The 18363-nt window shown below is 38.7% G+C and overlaps 1 protein-coding gene across 1 annotated transcript in view; it reads right to left on the minus strand.

Moving 5' to 3' along the window:
* FAT3 (FAT atypical cadherin 3) overlaps nucleotides 1–18363 on the minus strand; it is a 643793-nt gene that overhangs the window by 538318 nt on the left and 87112 nt on the right. The window contains exon 3 of the mRNA XM_073887135.1: nucleotides 17100–17233. The gene's annotated coding sequence lies outside the window, so the exon portion shown is untranslated. The remainder of the gene's footprint in view (nucleotides 1–17099; nucleotides 17234–18363) is intronic.

Genomic DNA, 18363 nt, shown 5'->3' on the forward strand with positions numbered 1-18363 from the left:
AGGATGCCCTGGATATATACTGGGTGGTTCATATTCAGAACTCAGTTTCCCTATCTCCTACACCTACTCCTATAGAACTATGCCAAAATAAATAAATAAATAAATAGATAGATAAATAAATAAATAAATAAATAACTTTCAGAAGCAGATTTCCACAATACTTCCAAACCCTCATTTTATAAGTCCTCAGAGCTAGGGAACATTTCTTATTTATTTTTGTATCAGCAACACTTTGCACAGAGTATGAAGTGAATCAGTGTTTGTTGCTGGAGATGTTAAAATGAAGTTTCACACTATTACACTTACTGAACACAGGATTAAAACAGTTTACAAAGACTTTTTTAAACAGCGTGAGTTAAAGCACAAATGGTTCATCATTGCCTAAAATCTCAGGAAACAAAAAAAAATGTGCAAAGACTACAACTTCGCATTTTTCCCATCATGTCATGTCACCTGTTGAACATGTATGGTTCACTACTTGCCACCCTGACCCATTCCAAATTAATAACTAATTATACCCTATCAAGGAAGGTAGAAGGAAAACTAATATATACCCAGAGGAAGGCTTTTTTGATAGTCTACCCCTTATTTGTGAAACATGCGGATTACATGGGGGCAGAGATCCCGTTTTCCTTGCCCAGTGCTTTTCCTCAAGGTGTCCAGTAACCACTTAGAGTACATCCCGTTTTAGACTGTGTGTATGTGTATATATATATATATATATATATATATATATATATAAAAGCAAGTGACCAAAGTTCTCCCACTAGAATGAAGTCCCAAGAGAGGAGGAGTTTTGTTTTATTGACTGATGCAGCAGCTCCAGTGGTAAGAGAGAGCCAGCATAGAGCTCCACAAACCATAGGGAATAGATGAGCGAATTAAGGAATGCCACACTGATCCCATGCACTTGCTGGGGATGCAGTTGCAGGCACCCAGCATCCACCTCCTTGGCCTGCTTTCACCACAGTCCTCTTTTGCTGGCTAATCAAGATTTGAAACTACCAGATCTCTCAATGGTGTCCCCAAACATTGAGCCTCCACTGAGACCTCCCAGAGCTTGTGTTCATTCAGGAATGACTTGTGCATTGGTCACTAGTGTTGAAAACCTCTATGAAAAATAATGCTTCCAGCACCTAGGTGGCTCAGTTGGTTGGGCATCTACCTTCGGCTCAGATCATGATCCCAGGGTCCTGGGATTGAGTCCCACACTGGGCTCCCTGCTCAGCAGGGAGTCTGCTTCTCCTTCTCACTCTGCCCTTCCTCACTGTGCACTTGTTCTCTTTCTCTCACTGTCAAATAAATAATAAATAAAATCTTTAAAAAAAAGAAAAGAAAAATAATGCTTCTACTTTATGGATCTCTCAACTGCAAGAAACTACAATGTCTTCATTCTCTGAGCAAAGGAATTCCTCTCCATAAGCTGGACTTTTTCTTCAGTGAGCTTGTCTACCAGGAGTCTGAGTAGCAAAGGGGAATTAGATAATTAGGGCTAAAATAAACCACCTGAAAAAAAAAAAAGGAGGAATCTTCTCTTAGAATTATATACACTCTGAAATACAAATCTCACTGGATTAAAAGCCTCTCCATGTCTTCCTCTTTCTGTATATCCCTTATTTTCAAAATACACCACCATTGTTAAGGACAATACTCATAATGTTAGAGCTGCAAAATTGGGAGAATGCTTATAAATGACTAAGTGAAAGGAAGAGGAGGGGAGTGGGGAAAAGACAAAGAGTGGAGGCACAGAAGGCTCTCATCATTCCTGGGGAAAGGCGAACTTTTCTTCTGCAACCTCAGAGAGGAGACTGCTTCCTACCTCACCAGCAGGTCACTACAGGATGAGACATTAAGGCTGCCACGTACCTGTCTCTCTCTCTGTTTGCCCATTTAGAGAAATCAGTGCCCAATATGGTGATCCCTCTATACTATAGGATCTGATATGAGTTGGGGTTCGCAAAGTATTTTCAAGGTAAAAGGAAACAATTGCTGTCACAAAAAAGCATGGCAGATGACTTGGACTAACTCTTTCCCTCTGTCACTTCAGGCCAACTTCCATACATGCAGGAGCTTCCAGGGAACTTAATAAATGCAAACAGAAAAGTAAGGACTATTAGAATCAAGGCACCATATAGTAAAGTTTAATGAGGCTGAGGTCACTTAGGGAAAAGGAACTGCTCGAGAGCAGTCCAGAAGAGTAGTGACGGCACCCAAAGGCCAATCTCCTGACTCTGGCCAGAACTCTTTCTTCCTACCACATCCCCTACACATCTTACACATCATACAATTCAAGAAGTCTGAAGACAGGAAGAGATCTGAAAAAGTTTTGATTACTACAAATGTATAAGGCTTCACTAGTTGGGCTCGAGCATCCATTTACTGACAACCATGAAGAAGCCACAGGCACTTGCAAAAGACTTCACTCCAAATCAAGAAAGAGAACTTGATATTCAGCAATACTGAAAAGCAAGGCTTTATTTATTTATTGCTCAACAATGAAACAAAGACTCTCTAGCACTCTGAAATTCCCTCACCACCAGCCCAGCCTCTTTCTGCAAGGTTACCTTCAGCGAGCACACCAGGCAACCTTCCTTTCTGATGCTAATGCCTTTCAAACAACCAAATCCTTTGGTTTCCAAGTTAAATAGCCTAAGGTCACTCAGCTGTAGCAGGCAAAATAAAAGAATTTACATTTAAGGAAATAAATAACCATTATATTCCTTAGAACAAAACAATACAACTAAAAGAGAGGAGGGATTTACCTGAATCTCTGTGTCCCCAGTGTGGAGGAAGAAGAGAGAAACATTTTGAACTCGCAAGCTCTTAGTTTTCTTCATCCATCCATCCTTCTATCCTGCCTTCCTTCCTTCCTTCCTTCCTTCCTACCCACCTGCTTACCTTCAGAATCTTCAGTACTGAAGTCTCAATTCCTCAATGGCTACCTTCTTGGTAGCACAGCTCTATCTTCCCTATGTCCTAGGATTACTTGGAATGATGACTGGTTAATTCTGTCTTTATTCAGATTAAACCCTGGTCTCCCTTTTCCCAAGGAGCCTGGTTCGAGTGGAGAAAGACTGCAATGTGGGAAATCATTCCCTGGAAGCTCCAATGAGGCTATTAAGTGGTTTACTCAGCTAGCACATAGGTCCCACCTACTAACCCCTGACAAGATCTATGATCAAAAGGTTGATTGAAATAGAATGATTCCAAAGAGTGATATAATCACTTCCCCCCTCAACACAAAGAGAACACGGGTGCCCTGAAATTCCAGCTGCAATTTCCTTTGTATGAATTTTTTCAGCATAATTTTGTAGAGACATTAGAAAACAGATCAACAATTTGGTTATGTAATTTGCCAAGACTAACCAAAACAGTTAATTGTGAAGTACTCAAGATGTAAACCATCTCCGATTCAACTGGCTAAGCACGGATAGCTGGGGCATATTTTTGGCATGACATTAAGAGGACCATTGTGAATAGAAAAACAGACATTTAGATTAGTTTTGTTTTTAATCAAAGAGACTAATAAATATGTATTTTGTATATATTTCTTCAAAAACCAACAGTTCTATTGCTGCCAACAAGCATGTTATCTTATGATGCAGACTGTGTCTGAGAACTGAAACTTCACTCTTTTTCAGCTAAATGAGGCCTTCTGTACTTACTGAGCTCCAAGTGGAGTGTCTTGTTTATACTTCCTAAGTAATCTCTTCTTCCTATCCATTTTTGTATTTCTAAATCTGCTTTGTTCAAGAGATAACTGAGAATTGTAGCCTCTACAAAGAGGCCTTCAGGAATCTTTCAGCCTAGCATTGTGTATTCATTTTTTACTCAGAAACCCTTTTTTTACTATCATGTATAATCACTGGAAACCCCTTAGGAAATCCTTTAATCATTTCATCCTCTTTGCATGGTATATGATAAGGGATTTAAATTATAAAGCATTCATTTGAGATCAATACATTATTAAAGATGTTATCATAAAGTTCGTTTAATACAATTTTAATAATATTCATTATGTATAAAGACAAATTTCAACCTTTCCCCATTTAATAAGTGATCCATGCTGTTTAATTTACTTTAAATTTATAAGAAAAATAATGATATGCTTAGAATTTAAATTTAAAAGTAATATTATACATATTACAAAGGTGTAGTAATCAAAACAGTATGACACTGGCACAAAAATAGACACATGGATCAATAGAACAGAATAGAAAGCCCAGAAATTAACCCAAAACTATATGGCCAATTAATCTTCAACAAAGTAGGAAAGAATATCCAATGGGAAAAAGACAGTCTCTTCAACAAATGGTGTTGGGAAAACTTGACAGTAATATGCAAAAGACAAACTGAACCACTATATTACACCATACACAAAAAGAAATTCAAAATGGATTAAAGACCTAAATATGAGACAGGAAACCATTAAAATCCTCGAAGAGAGCACAGGCAGTAACCTCTTTGAAATCAACCATAGCAACTTTTTTCTAGAAATGTCTCCTGAGGCAAGACAAACAAAAGCAAAAATAAACTGCTGGGATGACATCAAAATAAAAAGCTTCTGTACAGTGAAGAAAACAATCAACAAAACTAAAAGGCAACCTACTGAATGAGAGAAGATATTTGCAAATGACATATCCAATAAAGGGTTAGTATCCAAAACATAAAGAACTTGTATATCTCAACACCCAAAAAACAATCCTATTAAAATGGGCTGAAGACATGAACAGACATTTCTCCAAAGAAGAAATACAGATGACCAGAAGATAACATGAAAAGATGCTCAACATCACTCTTAATCAGGGAAATGCAAATCAAAACTACAATGAGGTATCACCTCACACCTGTCAAAATGGCTAAAGTCCACAACACAAAAAACAATAGGCATTGGTGAGGATGTGGAGAAAAAGGAACACTCATGCACTGGTGATGGGAATGCAAACTGGTGCAGTCACGGTGGAAAAGAGTATGGAGATGCCTCAAGAAGTTAAAACTAGAGCTACCCTACAACCCAGGAATTGCACTACTGGGTATTTAACCAAAGAATACAAAAATAATAATTCAAAGGAATACTTGCACCCCTATGTTTATTGTACCATTATATACAATAGCCAAGATATGGAAGCTGCCCAAGTGTCCATCAACAGATAAATGTTTAAAGAAGATGTTATATATAAACACAATGGAATATGATTCAGCTGTAAAAAAGAATGAAATCTTGCCATTTGCAATGACATGGATGGAACTAAGAGTATAATGCTAAGCTAAATAAGTCAATCAGAGAAAAACAAACATATGATGTCACTCATATGTGGAAGTTAAGAAACAAAACAAATGAGCAATAGGGAAAAAAAGAGAGCAAGACAAACCAAGAAACAGACTCTTAATTATAAAGAGCAAACTGATGGTTACCAGGGGTAGGGGGAGGGTTGAAATAGGTGATGGAGATTAGGAGTGCATTTGTTGTGATGAGCACTGGGTGATGTATGGAATTGTTGAATCACCATATTGAACACCCAAAACTGATATAACACTGTAAAAAATAATATAAATAGAAACATAATGAAAAAAGAAATATAACTAGTACAAAAATTTAATTGTAAGAAACAGTCCTGAAATAAAAATTAAAAAAAAAAACAAATGAAACTACATAATAAAAGAGCATACCACATGCTTCATATGAGAATTTTGACCTAGAAAAGTCTATTTCAATACCTATTTTGACAAAATTACTGGCCTTTAAGAACAAGAAAAAAAATTTCAGGAAGGGGATATTTAGGCAGGAACAGCAGTGAATTATAAACAAAAGAAAATTAGGTTATCATTAGGCTCTTTGACAGCAATGCTTCATTATAGATCAAAATGGAGCATTATGTTTCAAATAGTCAATGAAAAAAAAGTTGACCAAGGAGTTAATATCTCACAGCAATTACTTTCAAGTATAAAGTTCACAAAATCTTAATTCAGGAAATATTGTTACAACGAGATCTTTTCTTTTTAAAGATTTTATTTATTTATTTATTTATTTATTTATTTGAGAGAGAGACCATGCAAGCGAGCAGGGGAGGGGCAGAGGGAGAGGGACAAGCAGACTCCCCACTGAGCATGGAGCCCAAGTCATATTATACGTGTTATATATATATACATATATAAACAAAGTAGACAAAGTATGAGTATAAAAGAGTTTGGGAACATCATAAACAAAATTAAAAAATTAACTGTTTTCAGTAAATATTTTGGTGGTAGTAGTATTATTACTGCTACTCTGTGTGTGTAAGTAATTGAGCTATGAGATAAAATAAGTGATTATGAGATAATATGAGATAAAGTAAGTGATTAATCATGAAAAAAGTAACATTTATCAGGTTTATTTTAAGATTAAGCACATATGAACATATACCTTGAGGTTTAACTAAACAATATTATTTCAAAAATTAACTTTGTGATCTGATAGGTGAAATGTTTGCATCATATGCTTAAACAATTTTTTTTGTAATTTTCATGGTTTCAGGTTTCTATCTGTGCACACACCTTGACAAATAAACTATACAGTGGGTATGAATAATTTTTATTCTCAGTAAATTAAGAGCCTAAGCAGATGGAGTAGACACTGTGCTTTATATTCTTAGCAACTGATATGCGATATGAGAAACCTAATGAACTCAGCTTTAGATCTATCTGTCCAGGACAATCTCGAGGTTATTAGAAGGATTTTCATTTCATGCTCCTTGTTAACATTTGTCTTCCAACATCAATGTTTCATATGTTTCCTCTCTTCAATCAGAAGTCCATTAAGGTTATAAATGAAACTATGTATGTATATGAGTATGCTTGGGCTGCACTAACAAAATGCCACAGGCTGGGTGGCTTGAACAATAGAAATTTATTTCTCACGGTTCTAGGGGATGGGGAGTTCAAGATCAAAGTGCCGGCCATTTCCACTCCTAGTGAGAACTCTCTCCTGGGCTTGTAGACAGCTACAAGCTTTTCACTGTGTCCTCACATGAGGGGAAAGAGATCTCTGGTGTCTCTTCCTCTTTTCACAAGGACACCAGCCCTATGGAATTTGAGCTCCATGCTTATGAGTTCATTTAACTTTTACCAATCTCTTCACAGGCCCTGTCTCCACAAATAGTCACATCGGGGGTTAGAACTTCAACACATGAATTTGGGGAGTACACTGTCACTAACTATATGTTTAAGAATAAACATGGGTTTGGGGTGCCTGGTGGCTCAGTCAGTTAAGCATCTGACTCTTGATTTGGCTCAGCTCGTGATCTTAGGGTTGTGAGATCGAGCCCCAAGATAGGCTTTGTGCTGGCTGTGGAGTCTGCTTGGGATTCTCTTTCTCCCTCTATCTTGGCCCTTCTCCTGCCTTCCTCTATTAAAAAAAAAAAAAAAAAAAGAATAAACATGGGTTAAGTATATAGAATGCTCCAGGCAGCAACCTTGTGAATAAGTTCTGAGCATGATTATCTGACCTTCCCTAACTACCTTGATGTACCCAGGAAGCTTTCAACCAGCTGCACTTTAAAGGGAAAAATCTAGTGAAGGAGCTAAAGAGGAGCTCCATTTTACAACTTGGGACAAAAGATTTGGGCCACGTGGCCTGACAGATAACACAGCTAGGACAGTTCAGCCCCAGTTCAGCTCCAAACTCCAGCCCAACCATATTCAATTCTCTGGAGGATTATGCAGTGTTCTAGAGGGCACATGGTGGTGAAACAAACATCATCCCAGCAGGGAGTAGGCAAGAGGATACCCAGAAGAGCATCAGGCCGGAACTCCTCAGAACCCTGAGGAGAATCAGAAACAAAAACACGAACTCCAGTTCCCAGGCCCACCAAAAGCAGACACGAAGAACGAATAAACAAGCTTGCAGTCTATACTACCTCTCTTTCACTTCTGAAGATTAAAATCTCCTTTCCCTTCTGCCAAACCAGACCAGCATTCTTCCTGGTTTCATACAATGAAGAGTTAGTGACTTTTTTTGGGTGTTTTTTTTTTTTTTTGGTAAATGTAAAAATGATCACATTTGGATTCATTTGACAAAGTTTTATACCAAAAAAGTATGATACCATCCCCACGGTTTTTTGTTTTTTGTTTTGTTTTGTTTTAATTTTTTAAGTAAACTCCACACCACACCTGGGGGTTGAAGTCACAAATCTGATATCAAGGATCATGGTCTACTGACTGAGCTAGCCAGGTATGCCACCATCTCCATGTTTTAATCTCAGAATCTGTTAAAAATTATATGATCCAATGACCCTAATTATTAATTAGCCAAGACAACAAAATTCTTATTTCTAGGACTGGACCAAGTATCTAATCATTTGCAGTGGTCTTCAGTTTTGAGAACATCATATAACTTTCCCTAAGGTTTTGAGGTTTGAGAAATGATTATTCCAAGGCAATCCTATAGAGCCACTGGAAAAATGCAAAGTAGGAAGAAGCATGCTAAGCACAACATTCACATAAACCAATGCTAGGATATGCCAAATGTCCTCTGCATCTTGCCTCCAAGAATTTTATCATGCCAAAATCCATTACCGCCAGTTCTGCTACAACAAAACATATGTGTTCCTAAAAATCTCTATGCTATGCAAATTGTGCAATAAAAACCAAAGGGTGTATAGGAAACGTGATTAGGGGCACAGCACTCCAAAAGGATACCAATGTTTTTGTTTTTTTTTAAAAAGCAGGAGCTTAATAAAAATGGTAGCAGTTTTATACGTGTTAAATGGTTAAGATATACATCAAAACTACAATCGGGGGCGCCTGGGTGGCTCAGTTGGTTGAACGACTGCCTTCGGTTCAGGTCATGATCCTAGAGCCCTGGGATTGAGTCCCACATCGGGCTCCCTGCTCAGCAGGAAGTCTGCTTCTCCTTCTGACCCTACCCCCTCTTGTGCTCTCTATCTCACTCTCACTCTTTCTCAAATAAATAAATAAAATCTTTAAAACAAAACGAAAAACTACAATCAGTATGGCACTTTACCTCATTAAAAAAACCTAGAGTTTGCCTAGAATTGGGTGCAGAAAGGGATGCATCTTGTGAGTTCTTGTGAAACTCACTCTTGTGAAGCATGGTACGAGGGTGATCTGATATTAAACAGAAAGTTGTAACACCAAATGTGGATAGGTGCGGCTCATAATACACAGATAAATTAAGCTATAGGTGACTGGGATGTGTACACGTGTGCATTTTGGGGAGTCCTAAGTGGTTTTCAGCTGGCTGCACTTTTCTGCATTCATCTAATGTTTCTCTAGAAAGAAATGGCACATAAGTAAATGCACCATTTGCTTTATGTTTGTTCTCTAATATATATATATTATATACGTATATAATAAAAATTCTCATTTTCAAAACAAGTGTTAGAGCAGAACTGACTCTCCTGATTAAACTTGTAAAAAAATAAAGACTAAAATTCAGAGATTAGAAATACAGGAATGATTTAAGGATTACCTATTCTAATTCAAGTCCTTATATTACAGACAATATTAAGAGTATCTTGTTTGAATTTTCTTTTTTAAAAAAGTTATTCTTTTTTTTAATTAAGGAAGTATAGTTGACAGTGCATTAGTTTCATGTGTACAATACAGTGATTAGACAACTTATATATTATACAATTCTCACCATGATAAGTATAGTTACTACCTGTCACCATACAGTATTGCAGTTTTATTGATTATATTCCCCATGCTGTACTTGCCCCCACTGTGACTTACTTGTTTTTTATAATTGGAAGTTTGTACCTCTTAACTCCCTTCACCTATTTCATCCATCCTTCAATCCTCCTTCCTTCTGGCAACCACCAGTTTGTTCTCTGTATTTATGAGTCTGTTTCTGGGTTGTTTTTTTTTTTTAGAGATTTTATTTATTTATTATTTATTTAAAAGAGACAATGAGAGAGAGAGACCACATGAGAGGGGGGAGGGTCAGAGGGAGAAGCAGACTCCCTGCTGAGCAGGGAGCCCGATGCGGGACTCGATCCCAGGACTCCGGGATCATGACCTTCCATTGTATAGAATATCATATTGTCTTTATCCATTCATTCATCTATCAATGGACACTTGGGTTGCTTCCGTATGTTGGTTATTGTAAATATGCTGCAATAAACATAGTACTGAACTCTCTTTTTTAAGGGTCTTGCTCCTGGGGTGCCTGGGTGGCTAAGTTGGTTAAGCATTCTGCCTTCAGCTCAGGTCATGATCCCCGGGTCCTGGGATCAAGCTCCACATCAGGCTCCTTGCTCAGAGAGGAGCCTGCTTCTCCTTCTCCCGCCCCTGCTCCCTCTGCTGTTGCTCTCTAGCTCTCAAGCTCTCTCTCTCAAATAAATAAATAAAATCCTTTAAAAAATAAAAATAAAAAAATAAAGGTCTTGTTCCTATAGCTTAGGGAGTAGTAATTTTTCAAGACTCTCTCTAAGGTAGAGAAGATACAAGAGGAAAGAAGCTTTGATAGGAAAAACAAAGGCTTCGGACACAGACCAATTCCAGATCCATGGATATAGTCCCTCATCTGATATGCAATGTCAACCTGAGTACCTTAAGAGCTGTTTAGTAGGAGACACGTAATAATCAGTACCCAAGAAGCACATTCCTACTGGTTCAAGTGGAAAATACACCTATCTCAAAAACATACATGTGAGAAGACAATGTTTTCAATCTGTTAATTTCTCCATTATATCATTTTGAGATTCATAAGTCAGTCATGGGACTGGGGTACACAGTAATTTCTAAGAGTTTTGTCATTAGTATTACTGCTATAGGACTATTTGCCTGGGTGGTGGAAAATGATTAGAGGGCCTTACTAGCCTTTTTAAGGGTGATTCATTTGCTTTTAGAGTTTTGAAAACATCTGCAAAAGAAGCCCATCCTTTCAAAAAGAAACGCTGTTTTTCTCAATATACAAGTAGGAAGCATAGAAGTCAGAAAGTACCCCTCTCCAATTTCAACTAAAGAGAAAGAGGAAAAGATTTTGCAGTGTCTTATCCAATGTGGCCTGTTAGAATCTACTTGGAAATCATTTCAGTAACTAACATTCAGTGACTATTACTGAACACCTACCATGTACCAGGCATGGATACAGACTTCCAGAACAAACTCCCTTGGGGTGGCAGCTAGAGCCTGCATTATTTAAATACTTTACAGGTGAGTCCTTTGAATACCCCCTTGGTTGACAGTCACCAATTTAACACATGAAAAGGTATCACATTTTATGTAAGGGATAAATCCAATTGAAATTTTATAAAGTTTGGAAAGTGGGAAGAGAAGAGAAATTGCCTATGAAGAAGTACCTGGTGTGTTTTTCTTTCCTTGTGTATTTTTTCTTCGTACTAAGAAGGAGATGCGTGGGATAAAACAGGGGAGGGAGAAACTTTTAAGGTCTCCCTGAGTATGTGCTCATCTGAACGACCTCCTACTGATTTCGAAAAGAATGGAAAGCCATCCTGCTGACACATAAAGAAACCAGGGGGGGCGTAATGACAGACACTAGGTAACAGGGGATGTAGGTGACGGAAATCTGTGGGAGAGAAACAGACCCTAATCTAGACTCGACTCTACCTACTCAGTAAGAACCTTTGAGTCAGAGTCAAAGAAATAAAGCTTATACCCTTCACAGAAACCATCTTTCCCCAGTATCCACATGACTTCTTGACTCTTCTCAATGTCGAATCACTGAAAAAAAATCCAGTTTGTTTTGTTAATATCAGTAGGTTGTTTAAGCAGATGCATCCACATGTCCTTTTGGAAGAAACATGTCCCACATGCTCTTTGACCCAAATTGTATAAAGTAATAAATAGAATAAGCTGGCTTAAATCGGGTATGCAAACATACACCTTTCCTTCACATATGGCTCATGAGACAGACTGATAAACAGAACCAGATCCCAACACACCACATGCCCTGAACAGAAGCCATAAAGGAAAATACCGTTAAAGGGATCCGCCATCTCCAGTAAAGTACCTCCTACACTCCTACCGAAGAATCTCCATGAATTATCACCATTAAGAAAATAAAGTGTAATCATTTTTTTCAATAAAGCTCAGCTGGTTTCCAACTGTATAAATTTCACAGTGATGTACAATCTGTTTTTGAAATTATGCTTCTTAACCAAAGGTAAGTTTTTCCCAGAGATAATGGGCAATTGATATTCTAGTTTCAATTACTTTAAGTAGGTAAGTTTAAAAACATAAATTTAAAGTCTACATACATTTTTGGGGTGTCTGGGTGGCTCAGTCGGCAGATCACGATCTCAGGGTTATAAGATCAAGGCCCTCATAGAGCTCTGTGATCAGCAGGGAATCTGCTTGAGATTCTTTCTCTCCCTCTCTGTCTTCCCCTCCCTCCCTCTCTAAAATAAAATAAATAAATCTTTAAAAAAAAGGTCTATATACTTCTATGTAGTTCTTATTACTAAGATTCTTTTGCCTGTAGTTCAGTCAGAATTCTAAACAGATGCAGAAAATTTCCTCTAAACATACATAAAACATGAGGCATAAATGGTGACTTATATTTACCAATATGTATTTATCCATGCTAGAGTAACTGACCAATCAGTGTAAATGTTACTACTCATCTAAATAGTCTCAAACTTTCCTTACTCTGACTACTCAAATGCACTATAATTTTTAATTGGTAAAAATGAAACCTGCTGAATTAAAATATTCTTATCTTGCTTGGGATGATATCATAATTCCTATACCCAAAGTTTACAGAAATCATTGAAAATATTGACCACATATATACCACATCTTTTCATTGGTAAATGAAAAGTTTTAAATGAAAAGAAAGGAACATCATGGAATCAAAAGTTGGGTTTTCTTCCTTGAAGACATGTAAATAGACATTCCATCCATGACCCTAAGATTGCCAAAATTATTTTTCCTTCAGACATTCAAAAAATCAGAGAGATCTAATAGGATAAGCTACAGAAGTCAAGCAAAAACTCTCATTCCAGTCTTCTCTCAAGAGCCAATTAGTTGAAGCCCTTAGAAATAGAACAATGTACCAATTCTCTGCAGCCGCAAATTACAGAAGCCCTTACCTTTTAGTCAGAATAAGTGACAGATAACAAGCATAATAAACTCAGCAGGCATGCCTGCAATGCCCATTTCTCAGTGGACTCCATCTGCAGCCCCCAAACAAACAACTGTGCACAAAACCCCAGCCTGCCTTGCTCCATCCTTCACTGTCTGAGATACTGGCTACCAAGGTAACAAGAGAGGGCAGAAGGAAGCAGCAATTCTAAGTTTCTTAAAAACCTTTGTCCTGGAAAAAGAGAGGAGAAAAGAGCAAGGGGTGGGAAGAGGGAAAAAGGGAGAGGAACAGAGTAATTACTTTCACCACGGTGAAGTGGTGTTTGCCTAAAAGTAAATGCACAGCAACTAGCTTTTTAAGTTTCAATGGCTATGCTTGCAAAGCTCCTGAAAGAATCTGGCCCCTACTTCTGCCTCTTGAGAGGAGAAAAGTGTGTGTGTGTGTGTGTGTGTGTGTGTGTGTGTGTATGTGTGTGTGTATGTGTGAGAGAGAGAGAGAGAGAGAGAGAGAGAGAGAGAGAAAGAGAGAGAGAGAGAGAAACTGGGAGCGGGGGAAGGAGAATGAGAGCCAGAGAGCCAATGCAGGGACAGGGAAGGGAAGGGGAGGGGAGGTGGCTGGAGGGATAGGAGGGAGGTGGAGGGGTGTGGGGGAGAGCGCCAGTATGTGACCCACATATGGAATGAGCATTAGAACAATGAGGGCAGGACAGCCAAACCAGTGCACTCTGGGGCAGCAGTTTTCAAAACAAGGCTTCACGGCTTTGCAGGAAAGGGAGCTGTGCGGAAACATAACACAAAACAAGCTAATTGAAATAAGCGACTGGATACAAAATGAGCTGGCCAAATCACCAGCAACTGGGACATTGCAGGCTCCTGGATTTCATTTTTACGCAGCTCGTGGGTTTTTCCCCCTCCTTCCTAGAAAGCTTTTGGTCCCAGGGGTTTAGAATTCCAGAGGACCCAATTAACACCATACTTGGCTAGCTTGCTGGTATGATCAATATGAAATAAGCTGCCTTTTAGCATCTCCATAAAATGAAACAGCCAGGAAACTGGGTCTGCTGTTTTTTTATTTCCTCTGTAGAGTGACAGCCAAATTGGGGAGGCTAGGGGTGGCGGGAGCCACACGCGGATCAGACATGAAGTGAGCGCAGAGAAGGGCATGAAGACTTGGTTGAACGTATTTTAAAACCTTAAGTATAACAGAGCTCTGAAGTCAATGAAACCATCGCTCCTGTATCCTCAGGTCTTTGATGGCCAGCAGGCTGTTTCTCCTGTGAGGTTTTCTAAGCTTTAACTCACAAGGGACTTTGATGATTGCTGGGTTCTTCCTAACATAATTCGGGTGCTCTAGCATTAGACTCACTCATACACATTTTGGAGAATTTTGCCTGGTAAACCTGACTTGAGGTTTCCTCCAGTAACTTTCATAACACGTCTTTCTTAAAAATGGTATTCTCTTTAGTTCAGATTTCATTTTATTATCAAACAACTGGGTTTTTTTTCCCCAAAGCCCAGAGATAAAACAGTATCAAAAATGACATTCCTAGATTTAATTATTTCATTAAAAAAGGGGGAGGAACCATTCTCAAGTGAGGTTTCCACCCCAGTAGCTCCTCACTTAACAATATTTTCTTTCTGGTCCAACTAGTTTAATTTTTTATTTCGAACCACTTCTACATTCTGTCCTCTGCTTATTCTGGAAACAAATTCAACCAACTTGTGAAAGAAAGAGATAGTGGTAAAACTTTCCACACACACACACGTACACACACACACAAAAAAAAAACTGTGAAAGTTGGGAAACAAGAAGTCAACTTCAAAATGAATGCCCTGTTTCTCGTGTTGTAACTCCAAACTTTCTGACTTCAGAAGTGCATGACCAGAAAAATAAAATGTCCATGATAAATTCAGGGCTGGAATAGCTAGATTTACAGCTAGCAAAAAAAAAAAAAAAAAAATTCCTCTAATAAAATTACTAAAGATCACATTTCCATAAGAATAAGCTCAATTTAAACTGTTCAGAGAGAAAGAGATCATTAATTCCCTTGTGTTACAAAAGGTCTTAGAGTTAAATCACAGAATATGTAAACCTGTGTTTAAATAATTTATAGGCAATGACACAAGCTGAGGAGGGAAATAAAATTAATAAGTGATAGGAATGAGGGGCTGTCAACACCAACTCCAAATTTCATGCTCCTTGGCTTGATCCTGTATTTTATTTAACACAGATTTCTGCATACAAATAATTGGATTCTTCTTGTGAGGTCTGGTACTTTAAAATCTAAGGCAAAAGAATCTTGGGCTGTTAACATATCTGAGGGATATAAGGCAGAGGGGTGAGCTGGTGGCCTCACTGAGGGGTGGCAGTTGCAAGTGTTCGGCTGCAACTTGAGTCACAGTCTAAGCAATGCTGCTTCCAAGTGTCCCAAAGGGTGCTCCTCTGCACAGTGACCTTTTTAGATGTGGCAAAGCAGGTCTTCTGACTAAATGTGCTCCATCTCAGACTGCTTACAAAGATGCTTTCCATTTGCATTTACTTTGGCTTTATTTGATTGTAATTTTGCGTGGCCAGGTAGTGAGCCAAATCAAACAAAGGGAAACTTTGGGAAAATATTCTAGTTTAGCTTCCGCTTGATGTTGTTTTCTTCTCTGCTGTTCTGAAATAGGAACCAGCATGTAAATGGCTATGTTGTCTTATAAGGGGCTGCCTTAGGCGAAATAGTCCCAGTAAGTAGAGGCATTCTAGGTATCCCGCGGGGCCTGAGGCTTAAACCATTTGGAGGGCTCTTTTTAAAAAAAGAATATAAAATTATGAATCCAAAACTAAGTAGAGAGCTTGGAAGAAGCCCCTGAGAGTGAAGGGGTCTGAAGCATCAGATTCAATAACTTCGCAGTAAATATGCCTGTTATCAATGCCCTCCTTGATAGCACCTCAAGGGTGGGAAGACCCAGGTCTTGGGCAAAAGTGACACTTCCTTCCGCCTACAGCGGAGCTGCACCTTTTCTTATTGGTTGTGATAAGAGGAGAGAGCTCTTTTGAGAAGCTAAAAATTGCAGTCTGAATATTCAAAATGATAACATCAAAGGGAAGTGTCCACCTACTTTTATTTTCTCAGCAAGGTGACTAGGTGTGTGCAGAGACAAGATAGGAGAGAGTTAATGAATCCATAATATCCAGGGAAGCTTAAGGTCTCTTAAAGAAAGGAGAGTTTTGCTTTTTTTTTTAAATAATTTCAAGGCTACAAAAAACAGGTGAAAAACTAGTTCAAAGAGTTTGCATATACTTGTCACGCAGCTTTTCCAGATGTTGACATCTTATACAACCATATGCCAATTCCAGGAAATTAACATTGATGCTATATTATTAACTAATCAACAGACTACTCATTTTTTGCCAACTATCTCAGGATGTCATTTTGCTGGTCCAGAATCCAGTTCAAGAATCCATGCATTTAGTTGTCAGGTCTCCTTAGTCTCCTTTAGTCTGTGACATTTCCTCAATCTTCCTTTGTCTTTCATGACCTAACGAGGTGGGTCATGGAGAGTACTAGCTAGTTATTTTGTAAGAGGGCTCTCAATTTGGGTTTATCGATGTCTTCTCATGATTAAGTCAGGATGTGCATTTTCAGAAAGAATGTCATAGAAGTGATATTCTCCTTTCTCCTGCATCATAACAACAGGTATATAATATTGGCAAGTCCCATTAGTGGTAATATTAGTTTTGATCATTTGGTTAAAGTGATAGTTGCTAGGTTTCTCCACTATACAATTACTATTTTCACTTTTTAACTTAGACATTTCTTGTAGGGAGATAGTTTGGGACTATGCAGATATACTGTTTCTTATCATACTTTTACCCACAAATTTTAGCACCCATTGATGATTTTTGCCTGTGACAATTACTGCTGTGGTGTTTGCTAAATGGTGATTTTCTCTTTCCATTATTCCTTGTACATTTGAATGTACTGTAAGAATGCTACTGTAAGAAGGAACTCTCCCTTCTAGAATAGGGGCTTTTAAAAGAAAAAAAATTATAAAAATTAAGTTACCTCCAAATCGACAGAGTTGATTTAACTATAAAAGAGCACCTCTCTGGGCCAACTGATTTTTTTGATGATGTGAAAATTCTGAACCTTCCTCTTGCAACATTCTGGTGGCATTTCAAGATTCTTCAGCAGCTCCACTGCAGTAAAAAAGAGGGCACAATGAAATACAAGACAGAGAAATGCCATCAGTTTCCCTGTAGCAACTATGGCTTATAATGAGAGAACTTTGAAACAAATGGATAACTTTTCTTACAAATGTCTATTGAGCAAACTTAGCCAATATGTACCATTTATGTCTTTTTTTCCAGTCCAGAATTGAATTCAGCAACCCACACTGCACTTAGGTGTCATGCTTGGGTTGGTCTCACCCATTGAAAGGATCGGCATGATGCACCTGCCCTGACAAAAGGACCCACAGGATGGCCACTCCTGACACCTCATATCTGCTGATCAGCTCTCCGTGAACTTGTGACCTCCATGTCCATGCTTCCTCTGGGCCCTGCCTCATCTCACCCCTTCCAGGTCAATGAAAGTCTCAGACTGAGGCTGTCCTCTTAACTTTCATTCTTCAAATAATGTCCTCCCAATTCGAACAGGGCAGACCTCATCTTTCCCACTGTAGTGTGTCAGGATCACAGGCAGGACTCAGATCCTGGCCATCTTTGCCCCTTCACATCTCCACCCAGCAGGGATAACTGATCTAACATACTAGCCGGAGACTGAAATTTCAGTCATGCAAACTACACGAATATAAATAAACTCAGCGAAGGGGAAATTCTGTGAGAGCAGAGGGTGGATATTCACTCTAGAAAGAGACAGCCATGCTGTTACCAAGATCAGGGCACGTTCTCCTCTGGTGCCCAAGTCCTCACCAATCCTTTCTCCCCACATCTGTAAAGCAGACGGACAGGCCCTGAGGTTTGGGGCCTCTCTCACACTCTGCTGGAAAGGGAAAGAAGGGGACGAAGAAGCATAACATGGGTTCAGTCACTTCCCAGAGAAGTCATTCTGGAATTGACATCCCAACCCAGGAGGGACCTTGATTTATTATGCAGGAAGAAAGCTGGGGAACAACAAGGGAACTACCTGGACCCCTTCTGGGCACTGATGGAGACGTGTACTGAGGCATACTCCTCAAGCAGGCATGCCTCAGAGGACCAGAAAACCACCTGGAAAGGATTAAGGAAGGAAAATGTCTTAAGGGGAAAAGGTTAGAGATGGCTGGAAAACCACATTATACAGCTCCCTACTTACCAGGTAAATAATC

Source organism: Callorhinus ursinus, unplaced genomic scaffold (assembly GCF_003265705.2).
Source record: "Callorhinus ursinus isolate GAN/ISIS: 27379988/994484 unplaced genomic scaffold, GSC_fseal_2.0 scaffold76, whole genome shotgun sequence".
Taxonomy (NCBI): Eukaryota; Metazoa; Chordata; class Mammalia; order Carnivora; family Otariidae; genus Callorhinus; species Callorhinus ursinus.